The sequence below is a fragment of the Leptonychotes weddellii genome, chromosome 8, assembly GCF_054177405.1.
Source record: "Leptonychotes weddellii isolate Sample4059 chromosome 8, ASM5417740v2, whole genome shotgun sequence".
Lineage (NCBI taxonomy): Eukaryota > Metazoa > Chordata > Mammalia > Carnivora > Phocidae > Leptonychotes > Leptonychotes weddellii.
This window is the reverse complement of record NC_138376.1, coordinates 25,816,779-25,832,164: the sequence shown is the minus strand read 5'-3', so window position 1 is coordinate 25,832,164 and position 15,386 is coordinate 25,816,779. Positions and strand designations below refer to the sequence as shown.

The 15,386-nt window shown below is 48.9% G+C and overlaps 1 long non-coding RNA gene across 1 annotated transcript in view; it reads left to right on the top strand.

The window, feature by feature from the left end:
- LOC145722989 (uncharacterized) overlaps positions 1–8,294 on the top strand; it is a 52,191-nt gene extending 43,897 nt beyond the window's left edge. The window contains exons 4-5 of the long non-coding RNA XR_014147623.1: positions 5,643–5,751; positions 7,153–8,294. This is a non-coding gene — a long non-coding RNA (uncharacterized LOC145722989). The remainder of the gene's footprint in view (positions 1–5,642; positions 5,752–7,152) is intronic.
- The last annotated feature ends 7,092 nt before the right edge of the window (positions 8,295–15,386 follow it).

Here is a 15,386-nt window from a genome sequence, read left to right as displayed (position 1 = left end):
AGGTCGTTTCCAGCTCTGTCACTCTAGGACTCCCTCCCTCCTTCATTCCATTGGCAAACCCCTCCCCTTGAAGCTGCTTTGCCTGCTGCCACCAATTATGTATAGGGCTGGGGGACAAGTGCAAACTTGCCATCCTTTCTGCCCCAAACAAGAGAGTAGTTAAAAAAACAACAAGAAGAAGAAGAATTGGAGGTTGCCAGATGGTGCCTGATCTACATGGGGACACAGGGAGAGAGCTGAGAAGCCCTCCTCCCCAGGGCAGGGAAGGGAGATTGCATTGTGCCTTGCTTTGCCTGTTACAGTGCCTGGCACATATAGAAGCTCGCGTGAGCTTCTCTGGGTCCCTAGGGAGGAGGGCTCTGGCTCACCCTCTAAACCACAGGGGAGGTGGGCATGAAGGATTCTGTAGGGGCAGATTAATAGGTCACCTCAAACCTTGTCTCTAGTTCAGTGTGATTTCCTGGTCCCCTGAGCGTGGCCATTGCCCCACCTTAGCTGCTAAGTCTCTGGGAGGCTCGGTGTCTTTTACTCTAGTTTCCTTTTTTCCCCTCATTTTGCCAGTTTTTTCTCCTCTCCTCCAGGATTGGGGGAGCTTCCTCCACATCTGGGCAGAAGAGGCAGATCCCTGCTCTGCTCCCCACCATCCAGTCTGGTCCCAGCCCACCCCTGGCCCTGCAGACGATTCTGCAGGAGCAGAAGCAAGGCTTCTATCACTGGGCACTGTGAACTGGGGAGGCTGGTCCCACGGCCCTCGGCCCTGTCCACTTCCACAGGGACTCACAGCTGGGTAGTGACACGGGAAGGTGACAAGGAAGAAATCATGAGATGGCACTTGCAAGTGGTATTACAAAAGCAGCAGCATATGCCATACCCTCAACAGCAGGAGCAAAGTGTCATGGGGTTCTCTGGGCCTCCCACACTCTCTCGGGCTTTCTGCCTTCACTTCTGCTTCTGACAGTCATTTCCTTCTAATCTGCCCTGCAAATGTCTAGGGAGAGAACTGCACTGGGGACCTAGCCTGATCCTGCTTAGGGATACCTCTGCCAGGGCCCCATCACACTCAGAGACTTCCCCTCCCCTGCCAAGTCTCCTTCCATGAGCCTTTGCTTTTTCTCTGGGCTCCTCAGCTTCCCCATCTGTAAAATGGGTCCAGTGACCTTCCTTGACAGGGAGTCTAGTCTAATGGAGAACATGTACACGTCAGAATTAGACCATCCCAAGGACAATGTCGGGCTCTCCCATTTTCCAGCCATCTATCTGTTTCTGCTGAGTTATTTCACTTCTCTGAACCTCAGCTTCCTTATCTACATCATGGTCACACTACCTCAAAGGTGGGCATGCATCAGTGCTTAACTACATGGGCTCAAGAGTAAAAGAAACCGTGTGATTCAAATCTCAGCTCTGTCGGAGCGCCTGGGTCCTTAGTCAGTTAAGCATCTGACTCTGATTTTGGCTCAGATCACCATCTCAGGGTTGTGAGATCAAGCCCCGTGTTGGGCTCTGTGCTGGGCGTGGAGCCTGCTTAAGATTCTCCCTCTCCCTCTTCCTCTGCCCCCCACCCTGCTCTCGTTCTCTCCCTCTCTCTCTCTCAAGAAAAAGGGCAAATCTCAGCTCTGTTAACTTTCTAGCTATGTGACTTCAGGTAACTTATTCAATCTCAGTGAGCTTCAGTTTTCTCTTCCCACAAAGGGAATAAAAACACCCACCTCGAAATGTTATGGCGTTAATTAAATGAAATGATGAATGGAAACCCCCTTGGCACATAGTAGGCATTCGGTAGGCAGCGGCTACTGCTGTTCTTCTGACTACTCAGAAGGAACAATAGCAATGGTTTTTAATAGTAAACGTATAGTAGTACCTGGAAAGAAGCAGTCTTGTCCTGGGCCAGGCTTTGATGCTACTGGGTGTGAGTACAACCGGCTTGGTTCAGTTCTCACCACCCCCAATAGGTTCCGTCTGTCACATGTTCTTTTTTTTTTTTTTAATATTTTATTTATTTATTTGAGAGAGAGAGAGAACAAGAGCGGGGGAAAGGGTAGAGGGAGAGGGAGAAGCAGACTCCTTGCTGAGCAGGGAGCCCCACGTGGAGCTCGATCCCAGGTCCCCAGGATCATGACCTGAAGCCAAGGCAGACGCTTAACCGACTGAGCCACCCAGGCACCCCCGTCACACGTTCTTACTGAGAAGTTTCCAGAAATGCCATGCATCCCAACACACTGCACTCATCCGCAGCACTTTCAAGTTGGAGAGTAGAAGGACACTCACCTGCCAGGTGGGGCAGCTCCAGAATCCCTCTTTCTCTACCATCTTGTACCTCCTACCCTGCATGAAGAAGACCCAGACACTAAGACAAATTAGAGCTCATAGCTACCATTTACTGAGTACTTTCTATATGTGCCAGGCACTGTAACAGGCAATCCACTGCAAGCCTGTCAGGCAAGAACTGTTATACCCATTTTGTTGATGAGAAAACTAAGGCTCAAGTAGGTCAAACTGCCCAGATGACCGGCTAAGAAAGGACAAAGCCAGGACTTGGGCCCAGACTTGACTCTGAAGCTTGGGTGCCTCCTCCATTCTCTATGCTGCCTCCTCTGAATCAACAGAGACCTAACATTCTGGCCACTGTTCGAGTTTAATCATCTGGGACAGGCTGAGGGTCACAGACCAGCCCCTTCACATATAAGAGGGAACAGGGCAGTCATCTTGCTCTGGAGGATCATGTAGGAGTACAGCTTCAAAAGGCTTTAGCCATCGGGTCTCCTGGGTGATGCATTCGGTTAAGCATCCAACTCTTGGTTTGATCTCAGGGTGGTGACCTCAGGGTTGTGAGATCAAGCCCCGTGTCCTGCTCTGCACTCAGTGCAGTCTGCTTAAGACTCTCTCTCTCCCTCTCTCTCTCTCAAGTAAATAAAGAAATCTTTTTTAAAAGGGGGTCTTTAGGGGCGCCTGGGTGGCTCAGTCGTTAAACCTCTGCCTTCGGCTCAGGTCATGGTCCCAGGGTCCTGGGATCGAGCCCAGCATCGGGCTCCCTGCTCGGCAGGAAGCCTGTTTCTCCCTCTCTCACTCCCCCTGCCTGTGTTCCCTCTCTCGCTGTGTCTCTCTCTGTCAAATAAATAAATAAAATCTTAAAAAAAAATAAAAAGGGGGTCTTTAGGCATCACATTTGTCTAATGAGAGGTCACATGACTTGCTCAAGGTCACACAAATTTAAGAGGCAAAGCTAGAAGCAGAATCCATGTCTCCCCTGACTTCTGACTTTTGGATCAGTGCTCCTAAGCCTGTACCCTCAGAGCTGCCAGTCCTACCTCTTCCGGTTTTCGCTCTCCCTCTTCCTGATGATTTGATCAGTCATGAATCCTTCCATCAGGTGGAATATGGTACTTATCACATAACTTCTCCGCAATACACGCCATCCTAGGCCCTCTAGGGCCTGCAAAAGAAATAGAAAATGTGATTCCCTACTCCAAGAGATATATCAACATTAGTGCATATGGTTACAGACCCCTCCGCATCAGAAGGCAAATCCCCCCGAGGGCTGGAATCTCACCAGGAAGAAAAGATCTGTATATGCAAAACCGACTATGCATATGCAAATGCAACATCAAGCAATCTGGGTGAAAGTGCCCCGGAAAGTCAGCAAACAGAAGTTGATCATCCAAGAAGACTTCATGGATGAGGAGGGATTTTAGGTGAATCTTGATGACACTTAGAAAGAAATCAATGGACAAGATAGAAATAGAAACACTAATCAGTGACTGACGGAGAAAAAAGAGAATGCTCAGAACAACCACCACCAAAGAAATGGAAGAAAGGAGGGAGGGGGGAATCATACCAGGTCAGCGGACACGTTGACCCTATTCGGTCCTTGTGTCCCACCTGTCTGGGATGGCTCCGGAGCCATTTGGCCATACAGGCAGAGGATTGGAAGTAATGCTCTCCACAGAAGTCTGTTCTGGCCCTGGGATTCTAGGACTAACTTGCTCCAAGGCCCTTAGTCTTGCCTTTACAAGAGAGGTCTACTGGCAGCCCTGCCAAGACCTGGGTGGGGAGGGGGGATAGCCCAGTCCAAGCTGCCCATACCTGTTCCAGTCTCTCCTCTGGCCACTTGGGTGGTCTCCTTGGCCCCTCGTCCCAGGGTCCTCCCAGCCCTTCCTCCCTGCCCACCCCCACACCTGAGTCACTTTGCCACCTGCTTCCTTCCCACCTGCTCGCTGGCTGCTTCCATGGAGGAAACGAAAATACCCAGCCTGCCAATTGGCATTGACACCAATGCGTGGTTCCAGACCCCTCCACATCACAAGGCAAGTCTCCGAACAGCCCTGAGTTTGTGCCCTGTCCCTTTCTACACAGCTGCTCTTCCACACTTTGGTTTCCCCTCTGCCAGCCTCAGCCCCCTGACTTCTCCCAGTAGTACCCTCAACTCCTACATCATGGAGAAGCCAGAAGCCATCTGGCAATAACCTCCTATCCCCCAACCCCCTCTCCCTCTACTGCTGAGAGAGGGGTCCCTCCCTTTGGCCAAGGCCAATCCTGCATACATGGGCAAGGATCCCATCTTGTCTTGGCCCTATAGGGAGCTGGGGCTGTCAGTTATCCCCTCCCTCTCCTGAATCCCTCACCTCAGCTCCTTCTCCTACAAATGGAGGATAACCTGCAGCATCCTACAAACTTCCCCAGACCCCGCTGCCTCTGTCCTTTCAGGCTCCTGAACTTCTAGGAGGAGCATGCCTGCTCTCCATTTCCACTTTGCTGCTTCCCTTAACCCCTCACCCTAGTGCAGTCTGGCCTGGGGCCCCTCTGACACACATCTGCTGGGGCTCCAGTGACTTCCCTGTCTCCCTATCGGGCTGCCTGCCAGTCCTTATCTAGCCTGACCTCTCTGCGTCATCAGAAGCCTCTGAACATTTTTCTCCCCCTTCTTGGAGCCCTTTCTTTTCCCAGATCCCCTGCTAACTGCTCTCCTTCCACTGGCCTCTTAAGTGTTTCTAGCTTGGATTTTCTCAGCTCTCACATTATGTGACCTCCCTAGGGACTCTCACCCGGGACAGCAAGGGTGGTAAAAAGAATACTGGCTTTGTGGTCAGACAGTTCTAAGTTCAAAGCCCAGCCCATCAGTGGGTGAGTTTGACCAAGTTTCTTCACATCTCTCAGCTTCAACTTCCTCATCCAGCAAATGAGAAGGATGAAATTCTGACCTTGCAGGTTGTTGGAGGGTTACTGCTGATAAGTCTCATGGAAATCCCAGCACAAAGTAGGTGGAGAGTTTGCTCCACGCTGTGGGGCCCTATGGCTCCAGCTACCACCAATGTGCTGAAGACTCCCAGATCTACATCCCTAACCCCTGCTTTTCTTCTAGCTTTTATGCTATGTGTCCAATGTTCAGATCTCTTTCTCTAGCTTCTTCCTCTCTTTTCTGTCTAGTTCTATATTTCTGCCTACTTATAGCTCTTTCCAATGGCATTTTTCAAGACCTCAAGCTGAATCGACACCCAACCAAACTCACAGTTCCTCTCAACACTCTCCCCTGAACTGTCCTCTTCCTGTGGCCTCCACCTTGGGGTTAATGGCCCCATAACCCACTCAGCAGCCCCAGCTGGATTTCTCTAGGACCAGAAGGACTCTTTTTTTCTTCCCATCTCTAGACCACTAGGTCCTGTGAAACCTCCCTCAAATCCATCCCTCCTGTCAACCCCCATAGCCACTGCCTCCATTCCGACACTCGTGTCTCCTGTGGACCATTGCCTGACAGGGGTAAGTTCCAGACTCCTAGTATGGCATACGTGGCCCTCTGTGCCAGTCTTGGACCTCTCTCTCCAATGACATGTTTGTCTTCTGATCTCGCCATCACTGTACCCAGACCACAGCATGCCTGGCATATGCCATGTTCTTGCCAGCTGGAAAACCACAGCTACCCTTCAAGATCCAGCTTAAATGTGCCTTGTTGCAGGCCTGGAGCTCAGTGGTCCTTGTGATGGCCCTGGCCATGCTATACCATAATGGTCTGTTTCCCTTCACTGGTCTTCCAAACCTTCGAGACCCATTGGTCACCACTGTATCCCCAGCCCCGAGCACATAGTTGAGCTCAGTGAATGTTTGTTGAATGAATGAAAGAATGAAGGAATAGTGAGCTCATGGGAATCGCAAGGAGATTCAAGGGAATCCCAAGGAACATCTCTTGACCTGTCTCTCTGCCTTCCGCCAGCCTGAGAATGCTTCGGGTTCTTGAAAGGACTGGTGGCAGCAGAGGGTTAAATGGAGGGGCAGTGTGGAGACTCCAAGCTGAAGAAAAACCACAGAGATGCAAGGGGCCTAGGAGGTGACTCTGGCTAGAGACTCTCAGATTCTGGAAGATAAGCAGAACTGGAACCTTGCAAGCCAGAGCTCAGGATCTCCCCAAAGGCCAGGGGCCAAGGTGGATGGGGCCAAGTCCACAGGCAGCTTCTATCTGGGGGAAGCAGGCTCAGGAGGCAGGTCCCTCATCCTCCTTCAACTGCTCCATCAAAGATCCTTCCCACCAATGCTTAAAATCCCATCATAAGAGGATCACTCCTTTGAGCTATACCTTGTGTTCCTTGGGTCCTAAATACAAATATCCCTGTGAGACAGGGTAGCAAGATTAAGCCTTTGCTGGTTAAATCTTTAATTATCAGTTGAAACCTTAACAAAGGTGTGGCTGAGGAGGGGCTGAGGGACGCTCCTGAAGAACCTCCTAACTTCGCTGAGAGCAGGCTCAGCTTTGCTCCTCCTGACCTGTTTCCCTGTGGCTCTCCTCCCCCAAATCCCCCCTGGGTTCCCTCCCCAGAGGAAAAGTTGCAGAGACAGAGACAGGGCGTAATTCCTCTGGGTACCTCGGATCAAAGAAAGGATGAGGGGAGGCACTGGGGCAAAGTTCAAGGTATTCATGAACCAATTCATAAAATGAATGGCTATTTTAAAAACTCAGTTCTCCAAGAGCTTCTATTGTATTTTCTGAGAAGGGCTCCCACAGGACTGAGAATCCTGTTAGGAGAAGCTGAAAACTTGCAGCAAGGAAGGGGTCAGAATGTTTGCCAGCTGTGTGCTTATGAGGAGTGTCAATATCCGTACAGAAGTTTGCCTCCCTTGTTTGGCAAGAGGCTCTCCCTTCATGCCACCTCTCTTCCTCTGTCTTAGGTGGAGAGCTGTCCCAGGCATCATGTCAAGCTGGGTTGGCAAAGCTAAGGGGGCATCACAGCCAGGCTGTGTCTGGCTCACTCTGGTCCTGCAAAATTATCAGTCTGCGGGAGGCTGCAGTGCGCTGGTGGAGAGCAAGCCTTGGCCCGGACTCAGGAATGCTCCTCCCCATGATCAGCCTAAAGCTCCTGAGGAGCGAGAGGAACTCATTCTAGTCCTCTTCTGCCTCACCCTCCCCTCCACGCCCTGGTCCAATCCTGTTGCGATGGATTGAGAAATTGGGTTGCTCCTCTGTGGCGGACCCAAGCTGTAATGCCACCCTTAGCCAGTAGGTGCCGCCATCTAACATACCATCCTCCAGCCCTTGGCAGACGCCTGAAATCGGACCTTGGGGAGCCTACTCAAGGAACCCAGCGCCTCAAACAAATTTGCAAATGGTGAAGTCAAGATGTGGAATTAATTGTATGTGTGCTTCCTATAACCGTGGATTCGATTTTTAATGAGTTTGACATTCTTTGTGCACTTACTATGTGCCAGGAACTTAAAGGAGATGGGAACTCAAAGGTGACATAAATTCTGCTTTCAAGTTCATAATTAGGTAGTAGAGAGAAATTTGCATCTAAATAATTAGAATATAAGGCAGAACATGGTAAATGCCCAAACACAAAGGTGTCAACATAAAATTGTAATGAGGGCACAAAGAAAACAGATTAATTCCAGCTAGAAGCTGGGGGACGCCCCAGAGGGGAGGGTTTAAAGATGACCTCAAAGAATACATCGAATTCCCATATGTGGAGTTGCATGAAGAGGGCCAGGGCTTTCCCGGTGGTGGAAATGAGGTGAGCAAGGACTTGGAGGGGGGAAAGGTCTCCAGGGGACTAATAATGTAGCTCAACTTGAGACAAGTACTGACGGGGACAAGTACTGAGATCTGAAAGGTGGGCCAGACAATGAAGAGCGGGTTTCCACATGATGTTAAGGGGTTGTGCGTGGGTCTGGAACCCCTGATAGATGACTTTAAAGCAAGGCGACAGTGTGGCTGGCTCACGTCATGCATTGGTTTTATATACTCTGGGCTTTATGTACTCTGCAGGATTTCTTCAATGTTTAGAGAGTTTATTTCATCATGGATGCAGAAAGAGAACAGAGAGAAGGCGGTGGGGGGGGCGGTGGGGAGACACTCAAAAAAAGCAAGAGGGAGGGAAAGAATGGATAGAAGGAAAAGAAAGATGGAGAAGGAAAAGAGAAGGAAGCAGCCGGGGAGGAGGCAACGCGGACCCTGCCGTGGGAGGAGGCTCTGCTCAGGGGTTGCACTTAGGGAGCTGTTTGGGCTTTTCCAGGCCAGTGGCCTCGGGCTCCAGGCCCTGGCCGACCGCAGAGGACAATGTGAGGCGGGTTTGTTTGGTGATGTGTTTTCTGCTGGCCCTGTTTGTTTGTTTTCCGTTTTTCTGGCAGTGTACACGTCTGGGATAGAGAAGAAGGAGGTCAGGGACATGACCGGCATTGACAATGGCCCTGGGGCCAGGCTCTGGGCTGGCAGGATCCTGTTGTGGGGGCTTGGTGAGCATCGGAGCCAGACTTTGGATGTCCCGGGAAGGGCCTCTATGTGGGTGCCCAGAGCCAGGTGGCCTGCCCAGCTTGGAGATGGTTTGCCCCAAGCTCTTTGTCCCTGTCTTTTTCCACCCTGGCAGGAAAGAATTAGTCCTTGAGGCCTGGGCTTCTTGCCTATGTAGCCGGGATGTCATGCTGGGCTGGGGAGCCCGTGGGGGTAGCAAGACCAGCCACTTCCAGCTCGCCTCAGGGGTGCCCACGAGAGCCAGCCCACTCCCAAGCGCTGATGATGAGTCTGGCTTTCTCTCCTCTATCCCACAGCCCTTGGAAGCCAACATAACGAGCACTATTAAAGTTAATGAAACGCAATGAGTCCTCCGTTTGCTCAGTTACAACTCTTTACGAGATTGCTCCCTCTTGCTGAGGAGATTCATTTGAGCTGCCAGGGCTTGGCCTTTGTCCCCCTAATTTTTATTGGCCCATTAACGAGATCAGATGCTCTGGGCTGACGAGGAGGATCTGGTACTGTGGTCCCAACAAGCCCCACTGGGTCAAGTCTCAGGTGGCCTCTTGATTCCAAATTAGCCTAGAAACAGCCCCTGTTGCCTCTTTTGCTTCCCCATCTCCAAACCCAGTTTTATATGTAGGTACAGCAGGGATATGGGAAGATTCAGAAGTTAGGAGATGCTTTCCCATCCCCTTTAGAAAGGGTCTCAGCCCACTGATGGAGTAGTTCCCCTAGTAAGAACAGTTCCTTTAGCTTAAGGGTTTTATTCCCCATTAAGATGGAAATGCAGGGATGGCTGAGCCTGGGTGGCTCAGTCTTTAAGCGTCTGCCTTTGGCTCAGGTCATGATCCCAGGGTCCTGAGATCGAGCCCCGCATCGGACTCCCTGCTCAGTGGAGAGCCTGGTCTCCCTCTCCCACTCCCCTGCTTGTGTTCCCTCTCTCACTGTGTCTCTCTCTGTCAGATAAATAAATAAAATCTTTAAAAAAAAAAAAGATGGAAATACAGAACGCTGTTAGTCATTTACATGTCGGTGTGAATTATTTTGTAAGGTCATGGATAGGCTTCAAGGGGATCTGAGGATCTCCTAAATTGTAAATAAACTTTTGTCTTCAGTGTTCATTTTCCCAGAGAGAAGTTTTCTACAGCTTTCTTCAAAGTTGCCATGACACAGACAACACCCCCCTAAAAAAAAACACCCCCTAGAGGTGGAAGAAGAATGGTTCATAACTGGGGCACAGAAGACAAACTCTCCTACCATCGCTTGGTCAACCCCACTCTTGAGGAGACACTGGTCCCCTCCTCCTTGGGAGACATTTCCTCCAGACCTCCCATTGTCACCACAGCTCAATCATGTCTGTTCTAAATCTTAAAACCAACCTCACGTTGGAGGACTGGGGCAAGAGGAGAGCCCTTTCATGCTATGTTGATTCACACGGCGGAGCTGTGATGATGGGCTTGCGTGCTGGTGTAAATACCCATAAACTCTCTGCAAAGTGCTGGGCATCGCGTGCCATTGGGGTCAGAGAGGAGGAGAGTACGGACCTGGCAGCAACTGTCATGACAAGATCTCAGCTGTGACCACGGAGGAAGAGGGCACCGTTTGAGCTGGTCCCTGTAATCCCTTGGCTTCCCCCGTGGAGCAGGTGGCGCGTGCGCAGTGATACCTCGAAGGGCCCCTCCCCCGCTCAGCCAGTCCAACTGCGCTTATGGCTTAGGGACGGCATTGTCACCGGAAGGCCCGGGTTATAATGCAAAGGGGCTGCTTGGGCAGATGAGTGGTACCTGAGAGCCTGTTCTTCACCCAGCAGCCCGACTCCTCTTCATGCAGGGTTTCACAACCTCAGCACTCTGGATACGTGTGGTGGGATGTCCTGCGCAGTGCAGGATGCTCAGCGGCGTCCCTGGCCATTACTCACCAGATGCCAGCAGCACACCCTCCCAGGCTGTGACAACCAAAAACCGTCTCCAGACATTGTCAGATGCCCCTTCAGAGCAGGGGGCAACATTGCTCCTCCCCCACCCCAGCCCCATTGAGAATCTCTGTCATAAAGATGATAAATCAAATCATGTCACTCTTGCAGTATCTTCCCATTAAGCTAAACATGAAATCCAGGTGCTTGGTGTGGCCTTCAGGGCCCCTGTAGGCTAGATTTGCCTCCCTTTCCAGCCTCACCCAAGCCCCTCGGCTCTCACCTGCCATCACCCGTTGGCCATATAAACCTTTTTGACACACCTAGACAAGCCAAGCTCTTTCTTGGACAGAGTGGAAGATGGGGAGACCTCACAGATTTGGGATATGTTCATATACACTTATGACAACTCTTAAATATTTGACTTACTGAATTGCGTAGTTTTCCTGTCTCCCCCCATAAGAATGTAAACTCCCTGAGAGCAGGAACCTTGTCTGGCTTGTTCACTGTTGTATTCCCATCATCTTCCCTAGTGCCTGCCTCACGGAGTAAGTCCTGAATAATTAGCTGTGGAATGAACGTATAAGGGTGGCAGGGGTTTAGAGAGGGAGAAGGATTCTTCTGGAAGGTCAAGGGAAGGTTTCTTGGGCACGTTGAGGCCTGAAGCTTGGGTAGGGAGGGTGAAGAGTAGGAAGGGCAAAATGTGTTCTGGGACAGGGCTGAGGGGATGGCAGAAGCAAAGGCCCAGAGAAAGCACAGTGGCCCAAATATACTGCCACCAACCCAAGGGACATGCCAGCAGCAGAAACTCCTCATGGGGCAGAAGGACAAATGTTGTGTGACTCGTTTTTGGTCTGAGGGGATTCAGGGGTGAAGTACCTGAGTCCCTTGATGAGTAAGTAGGGAGAGAAGTCAGCCAGGTTGGAGCCTTGTGAAACAGGGGCCAAACAAGGGAGGGTTTTGATGGCAGAGCCTGGAGTCCGGACTTGGCTGAGCCTCTGAAAAGTAATGATTATTCCTCTCATGGTATTTCATGTCGGTGACTCTGACGGCTCTGATGGCCTCCGACCCCTGGAACCGACTTTGTGGCCGGAAGAGAAGTCAAAGCACTGACCAGACAAGTGGGCCTAGACCAGTGCAGAGAGTCCTGGGACTCAAACCGAAGAGGCCTGGGGCCTGGTTCCATCTTCCCTCCCTCTCTTGATGTGTGGCCTTGCTCAAAGGCATTGGACTGCAATGGACCTCTGTGTCCTTCTTTTGGAAAACAAAGTTAACAATACCTGCTCCGTTCAGAGGAGAAGTGAGGTCATGTTTGTGCAGCATTGTGAGCTCATTGGAGACAATGAGTGTATTCTTCTTAACAGTAACAATAATAATCATTACTGCAAATCTAACCAGTAAATATATCTCCTCTAAGCGGGAGTTGGGCCCGTGAGTAGGATAGCAATTAAAGTTAAAAAAAAAAAAAAAAACCTCTAGATGGGGGAATTTTCTGGCCCCATTTTGATCTTTGGGGTTTGCAGAGTTGATATCACCGTGGGAGGGAGAGAGGCCTGCAGCAATCATTCATTTTACTTCCATTCAATTGTACTCATTGTATCTCTCTTGTCCTTGAGTTATCCCCAGTGAGTTTTGCAACTTCTCACCCTCCCACAGTCCAAGGATAAAGAGGTCCCCTAGACTCTCCATCTCCACACCACCTAGTGTCCAATCACTTATGGAAGTGGTGATTGGGCTGTTAGAGATCCTGGCATTTAGGCCTTGGCCACAAACTAGCCTGCAAAGTAGGCGGCCTATCTTGAGTACTTGAGTCTCTTTTCGACCCATCCCACTACGGAGGCTGATGATTCCCAAACCAGGATGTGCATTCAAAGCCCCCAGGAGTGGAGTCCATGGATTCCCCGGGGATTCTAATGCAGCCATTTGAATTTGGGAATCACCAGGTTTAATGAAATGTTAGTTATGAAACATACCTACAAGGAGCAGAATGATGCTTACACAAACGTATTGCTGAAGTTTGGTCAAGCTGGCAGAAGGCCCTCTCTCCTGCCCCAATCCACTAAATAACAGAAAAACTCTAGAAAAAAAAAAAAACTATATTACAGTGTGAGAAAACAAGAGGGAACCATCAGTGTATCAGAAATGTTGGATCCCAGGGGTGCCTGGGTGGCATAGTCAGTTAGGTGTCTGACTCTTGGTTTTGGCTCAGGTCGTGATCTCGGGGTTGTAGGATTGAGCCCTGCGTCAGGCTCTGCGCCCAGAGTGGAGCATGCTTCAGATTCTCTCTCTCCCTCTCCCTCTGCCCCTCCCACTCATGAGTGCACTCTCTCTCTTTCAAATAAATAAATAAATCTAAAAAAATGCAAAGAAAAAGAAATGTTGGATCCCAGAAAGAGAAAGAGCAAATAGCATCAAAGCTTGAAAGCAATCAAACTGGAGGGAGCCACAGCTAAAACATATGAAGAAGAAGACTGCTGTGGAGGGAAGAATGGTTTGAGGGCTCCAAGCCTGAGACAGCAGACTTAAAATAAGCAGAAGAGGTCCCAGGGATGTTCCTTGCTGCCTCATGACCAGTTGGCAGTTGTGGATTTGCCCCGAGATGTTGGGGCTAGAGAGGCAGAGCAATGCTCCATGTAGCTTCTGACACTCTGAGAGAGAAATAGGGAGCCGTCATCTGGGAGGAAAGGTGTCAGAGGCCACTCATCTCCCACCCACCCTCAATAACCAGTGACAGGCTGCAGTGAATACAAAGCTGGCAAGTAGACGGCCTCAAACACAATGATGAGCAAAATATCAAGAATCACTAAAGAGTTAAGGAAAAATAGAACTACGGTGTGGAGAAACTCTAAGCCAGTACGTATGGTCCAATAGAACTTTCTGGAATGATGGCAGTGTTGTGTAGCCGAGCTGTCCAATATGTACCGCACACCACTTGTATCTATTGAGCCCTTGAGATGAGGCTCTTGCAACTGAGGAACTGAATTTTTAATTGTATTTTGTTTTAATAATTTAAAATTTGTTTTAAAAGATTTTAGTTTTAAGTAATCTCTCTGCCCAATGTGGGGCTCGAACTCATGACCTTGAGATCAAGAATCACACTCTCCATGGACTGAGCCAGCCAGGTGCCCCTAATAATTTAAATCTGAATAGCAAGCAGCTACTGTATTGGATAGCATAGCTCTAAACTTAAACATATAGAAGAGGAAACATCCAAAGAAATCGAGATAATAGAATGAATAACAACACAAACCAGTTTAGTTGAAGAATAATTATTATCCTCAAGAGATTCCAAGTAGTAAAAAAAAAAAAAAGAGATTCCAAGTAGTAATAAATCTATTTTAAAAATCAACCAGTAGGGGCGCCTGGGTGGTTCATCGGTTAAGTGTCTGCCTTCGGCTTAGGTCGTGATCCCAAGGTGCTGGGATCGAGTCTGGCATCAGGCTCCTTGCTCAGCCGGGAGTCTACTTCTCCCTCTGTGATCTCTCTCGCTTTTGCTCTCTCTCAGATAAATAAATAAAATCTTTTTAAAAATAATAAAATAAGAATCAACCAGTAGGGGCACCTGGCTAGCTCAGTTGGAGGAGCCTGTAACTCTTGATCTTGGGGTTGTGAGTTCGAGATCTATGTTGAGTGTAGAGATTACTTAAAAATAAAATCTTAAAAAAAAAAATCAGCCAGTGGTCTTAGAAACTTAAAAATTGAAAATCAGATTTTGAAGCTCAATAGACGGTCCGAGTTGAATTTAATGGTCTAGTTATTAGGGGAACCTGAGCTGAAGAAGTCTCCTTGGGCGCCTGGGTGGCTCAGTTGGTTAAGCGACTGCCTTTGGCTCAGGTCATGATCCTGGAGTCCCTGGATCGAGTCCCGCATCGGGCTCCCTGCTCGGCAGGGAGTCTGCTTCTCCCTCTGACCCTCCCCCCTCTCATGTGCTTGCTCTCTCTCATTCTCTCTCTCTCAAATAAATAAATAAAATCTTAAAAAAAAAAAGTCTCCTTAAACACAGTGAAAAGGAGAAAAAGATGGAAAGTCTGAGAGAAAGAGGTAAGAGACATCTGTCTAATAAGCATTACAAAAGGATAGAACTCCAGAGAATAGAAGAGAGAAAATAATTAAAGAACTAATAAAAGAAAATTTCCCAGTTGTTGAAGAAAGAAATTAATCGTTAGACAGAATGTTCCCAGGAAAAAAAGGCCCACACTGAGAATTATTATAGTGAAATTTCAGAACAACAACAATAAAGAAAAAAAGGCCTAGAAACTTCCAGAGAGAAAAAGCAGGTCACCAATAAAATAATATTAAAGCGGCATCAGGCATCAGGCTGGTTGTTAAAAGACAATGGAACACTATCTCCAAAGTTCCAAAGGGAAATGAAGTATTCATGTAGGAAGGGGATAATTAACACATTTTTTGTTTTATAAGAAGAAAGTTTGCCACCCTCAGATAACTTGAAAGAATTCCTAGAGGAGGTGCGTCAATTAAAAAAAAAATAGTGAATTCAAGAAAGAGGAAGACGTGGGATGCTGAAACTATGGTGAACAAAGAAACTAGTAAAACTTATAGTGAACTCTAACTATTGAGGCATAATGTAAGCATTTTAAAGATAACAATATGGGGGTGGCTGGTTGGCTCAGTTGGTGGAACATTCAACTCTTGATCTTGGGGTCACGAGTTCAAGTCCCATGTTGGGTGTAGAGCTTACTTTAAAAAATAAATAAGTAAAAATAAGAACAACAATATGGAACCACGATCTACTCAGATGATCTC